General features: G+C 41.8%; 1 protein-coding gene and 1 long non-coding RNA gene across 2 annotated transcripts in view; both read right to left on the bottom strand.

Moving 5' to 3' along the window:
• Positions 1–5000, bottom strand: part of LOC138950367 (uncharacterized) — a 54746-nt gene that overhangs the window by 1416 nt on the left and 48330 nt on the right. The window lies entirely within an intron of this gene.
• On the bottom strand, positions 844–3944 carry LOC138950366 (uncharacterized). The gene is made up of 3 exons (XR_011450628.1): positions 3854–3944; positions 3525–3609; positions 844–1876 (listed from the first exon to the last, which is right to left on the bottom strand). It is a non-coding gene; the product is annotated as an uncharacterized lncRNA (long non-coding RNA).

Genomic DNA, 5000 nt, shown 5'->3' with positions numbered 1-5000 from the left:
CAAAACAATACAACATTACACACTTCCCCTTCCTGGTGGACATGACAAGTAGAGGAATGTTACAGGTTGGTTGTCTGCGTAACTATGCTGGTTGGTACATTTGTTTAGATGTGTGAACAGCTTAGATCATGGGTCACTGAAGTGTTGCACAGACGGTCAAAAATAAAGTGCAAGAGAATGCACTCTAAGTGATATAGTACTGTTGCTTAGAGTCTGTAGGATGCAAAACGGCGAAAAACGCAAAAAGAAACAAGCGTTCCAGACTTTGACAGTCTTTCTGTGTTGGTTACCGCAAATTCTTCTGCTCATACAGGTATATCAAACAAGTTAAGGATATGTCTTCAGTGCTATTGATCAGATGTTTAACAGCCGTGTTTGGGTCACAGACTTATGTGTATTCAAAGATATGCATTTCTTCTTCTCAAAACCGTTGTTCCTGGATTTGAGCAATATTGTACTATGACGTCACAGGTCCTTGACCACGCCTACCCTCAAAATAGCGTTTTTGATGGTATGACTCACTTTCAACCGTGGAAACGGTGACTTAAACTGAACGATATTCAGATTTTTTACCCCAGAGAGTTTGTTTGGTATCTGAACTTAAAGGGCATACCCATTCCGTGTAAATCCACCGGGCAGTCAGGCTGATTTAGCGTGTAAAAGAGAGTGACCGCCATATTGGATCGTGGTTCTGGATGGTGTTTTTGCCGGGTAGCTGCAGTTGATGTGCAATAAATCTAACACCTTAGGTAGCAGGCTCCCCACATTTTACAGAACAATGACAGAAACACTCATCTGTATTCGTTTCAGTACTAAGAGCAAAACGAAACAGAAAATGGTCGCTGTAACGGTTTTCCGTTAATATTTTGTTATATCAAATCTTATCTTATGTACGCGCATAACGTAGACACCAAGACATTCCAATGCATCCACACACATTGAGGCAACACTGTTTCAACATATTTTATGATAATGCATTCAAGTTGGCCGCATATTTTATTGGAATGAACTGACTAGCAGGGGGAAAATTCGGCCTGAATACGGCTGGAAACACAGAATCAGTCTATGTTTCTCGCAATACCTTTACACTCAGTTGACAAAAAAGGAACATAACTAATTCTAACAACCAATACATCAAATTAAAGCTACGACCTTTAACTTTCCAGCAAAATAAGTAACATTACGTAAAAACCGATATTTATTTAATAGGATAGAAAAATAACAGTTCTAGCGAAAGCACTGAAACTTCTTCGATGCAGAAAATAACAAAACTCTCCAAACTGAGATAATCGGCAAACGTATTTATCATACACATAAAAAGTAGAACTCGAGACAAACATTCTGATATGCATTACATGGGGGAACATTATACAGTGACTTAGCATGAAACGAAAAACTCTACCAACTGAGCTACCGGGCCCCCATCTGGGAATAGCGCGCGTCCTTTTAAACAATTAACCAATCAGGGTCCAGCATCTAAGACACACTTCCAAGTTTACAATAAACACAGCGATCCTGAAGGCAGAAACAATGGGTCAAGGGGAGATAATTAGATAAGGACTGAAAGAGAAAAACAATTAAATGACCGGACATAACATAACTCTATGAGTGTTGGCAGTTCACCCTGTCACAGTTAGAAAGTATGGGTCGTACAAGACCCACATCTTCTGGACTTTGTAGGGCAAAGAGTGATTCGGTGCAGGTCAATCAAAAAAATGTTTGCCCTTTGAATCTATTCTGCTAATACTGTAGACATTTTCTTGACAATTTCCTCATGGAACACGAAGGTTTTGTCATCCAATCCCAAGAAAACGTAGTGGCTCCTCACACGTTTCATCAACCGGACCTGAACACCTTCCTCTTCCAGCTTGTCGATCTGGAACAAATACAATAAGTACCGACTCATCCCTAAATCTGTTGCAGAGTATTATATTTATTTACTACCATGGAAGTTGATGTTAACCTGTGATTTGTAAAACTGTAAAAACATTTTACAAATTACGTCGAACCTAAAAACCACAAAGTAATACATGCCTTTTCATTTTATTAGTATTAATATTTGTTGTCCAGATCCCAGTCAACCAGGCCAAAATTCCACATGAAAATGGAAGTGTTTGAGTAAATCTGCACATGTTATTATTTTCTATAATTCGATTTCGAAGCGTGATAAGCGCAGATTTGTTTGTCTGTCGGGGTGTCCGTCACAAACATGTGCACGCGAGTTCTCAAAAACATTCTCAACATCGTAATTACCGCCAAGCTGATAGATCCCTGGACTTTCGAGATGACAAGAAAATATCGGGCGCATTTACGTCATTTGTAAAAAAAAAAATGTTTTACATATCTCGCGGTGTGCCACGTGATTTGTAAAACAGTGGTTACAAATCACGCGGCGCGCCCCGCGATTTGTAAAATGTTTTACATTTCTACAAATCACGAGTCAACAGTTGAGATCAAATACATGACGTAAAAAGCTCTGTCAACGCACAAGTATGATTTGACAAAAATGTCATCTTTGTGTACACACGGTTTAACAACATTATAAGATGTTGGCGTGTGAAAGCAACTTTCTGTGTTTTGAGTTCATAAAATGTTGGGATAAGTATGCCAGGTTGCACAGTTCTGTAGGTTCCTCTCAGTATTCCACCCCCTTGGTTTTCAGTTGTAAATATCTAAGCTTAGTGATTGAATGTGGAACCTACGTTTGGTCAAAGCTCACATAAGATTTACATCGTGCAAGCAAGGTACGTTGGGTCAAAGGTCACAGAAGATGTGCGTCGTGCAGCGAAGGAAAGAATCGCGATCTTGTTTCCGACTCAGTGCCTCTTTGTTTTTCATTAGACCTGTCATTCTGCTTGCTCGGCTTTGTTAGATGTTTGCATATCTCGTTGCTCTGTTCTTTGCTTTTATTATTATTTCTTATTTGCGCTTCGTTTAGCGATACAGCGTCTTGTGCACGGGTCAAAATGTGTGTGTCAGGGGTCAATTGGTTTGACTTGAACTTGACGTTCCTGTTTCTCTGAACGTCTGTGTATCGAAACACAGATACACGCACTCCATGACCTTGTACGAAGACAAAGCGTATCACTAGGTTTCATTTGTTTGTGATGAATTTATGACCTTTCATGAAGTAGTTTTGTTTTTTGTTTACTTGTGCCAGTTTGCCAGTTCGTTTTTTGGAACTTTGCAAAGTAGTGTCGTCTGTCTAGGTCTGGTGAAACGCCAATGAAAAGAGCCGAAGAATCCCCGAGCGTTTCTATTGGGTTTGCTTTTGATCATCCATGTATAGCCCGCTTCCTGCAACTATGGTAACCAGGGATTTATTGCATCGGGAACATGAGACTTATTTCCCAGGTGTTTGTGAATGAAAACTCGTGAAAAAGATGACAGTATCAGTTATTGCGTGCTACACTAAGTAATATGCTATTACAGTACTAGCTATCAATAAATTGAAAAAAGTGATTGCAAAATTATTACACCGTGTAGTGTTGTGCTATGCATTAATGCGCTCAATCAAAACTTACTACTGCAACACAATGCTTTCCCTTGGCTGCAATCCCATTGACAGGCAATAGGGAGGCATACACGTAGTCTCCAATCTTGAGTTCCCTGTTAAAAAGAAAATCTGTGTCAGAGTGTGTGAACTGGCTTTAGTATTTTATTCAAATTTTGAATTCCTCATTCTTTTGTTGAAAAAAAGTTTTCTTGGTGCATGTGAATAAGAGTGATCAATATCGATTCTGTATACGATTTTAACATAATTAAAGTGAAACCAGTGTGTGCAATTGAAACCAGTTTTAGTCTTATGAAACATTTACATTATTACAATTCATGTTAAAGTCTTTAGGTCTACCTCTTTGCTAGATGGTCTGGCAGCTGTTGAGGCGTCGATGACTGATCTGGCAGGTGTGCGGGCGTCGATGGATGATCTGGCAGGTGTGCGGGCGTAGCTGGCTGATGTGGCAGGTGTACGGGCGTAGCTGGCTGATATGGCTGGTGGCCGGGCGTAGCTGGCTGATGTGGCAGGTGTACGGGCGTAGCTGGATGATCTGGCTGGTGTCCGGGCGTAGCTGGCTGATGTGGCAGGTGTCCGGGCTGATGTGGCAGGTGTACGGGCGTCGCTGGTTGATCTGGCAGGTGTCCGGGCGTAGCTGGCTGATTTGGCAGGTGTCCGGGCGTAGCTGGCTGATCTGGCAGGTGTACGGGCGCAGCTGGCTGCTGTGGTAGCTGCAGAGGCGAAGCGTGTCCGGGGGCCGTTGGCTGGTCTGCCCGTGCTTGTCTCCGTCTTGGAGGTGCAAGTCGCGACACGTTCCAGTCTCCAGCAATTTCAGCATTTTCACAGTCAGCATCTTCTTGGCAGCCCTGGCAAAAACAAGAGCGCTCTCGTGTTGCAACCACGAAAGGTTGGATTCCCTTCAAGCAGTGAAGTCTCTGGGTGTTCTTCAGTGGCTTTGTCCCTGTCCGCTCTGGCCTGTGCCTGTTCACATCTTCTGCAGGCACATACACAAACCGACGTTTGATGTGGCTGTGCTCATCCGTTCCTGCACGCGGAAGACAATTCATGTGTTGACATCATGACAAATAAACGCAACAGCTTTTAAGCTTAAGAAAAACACCAAAAAGTTAACTAACAGACCCCATTACTTTGACGGCCACGAATTCGGGAATCACAGAACATTACAAATCACGTATTTCCAAGTGCTGAAACGTATTTAATAGAATTCAGTTCCAACCAATGACTTTGGATACAATAGAAGAAACATTTCTTACCTTTGGATTTGTTCCAGCTTCATTGGGACAGCGCAAAAGTCCAAAACAAGAACATCACTGACAAAATCTCACGCCCATAACAGGTTTGATAAGTTTGACGGAACGAACTATGAGGTCACGCTCTCAATTACGTCATATTTTCACACAATATTTGGTGCATCAAAAGTCTATGGGCGCTAATTATGATACAGACAGCAATTTTTCAATACAATTTTCGTCTACTACAGCGT

Source organism: Littorina saxatilis, linkage group LG16, assembly GCF_037325665.1.
Source record: "Littorina saxatilis isolate snail1 linkage group LG16, US_GU_Lsax_2.0, whole genome shotgun sequence".
NCBI classification, from domain to species: domain Eukaryota; kingdom Metazoa; phylum Mollusca; class Gastropoda; order Littorinimorpha; family Littorinidae; genus Littorina; species Littorina saxatilis.
This window is presented reverse-complemented; position numbering and strand designations above follow the sequence as displayed.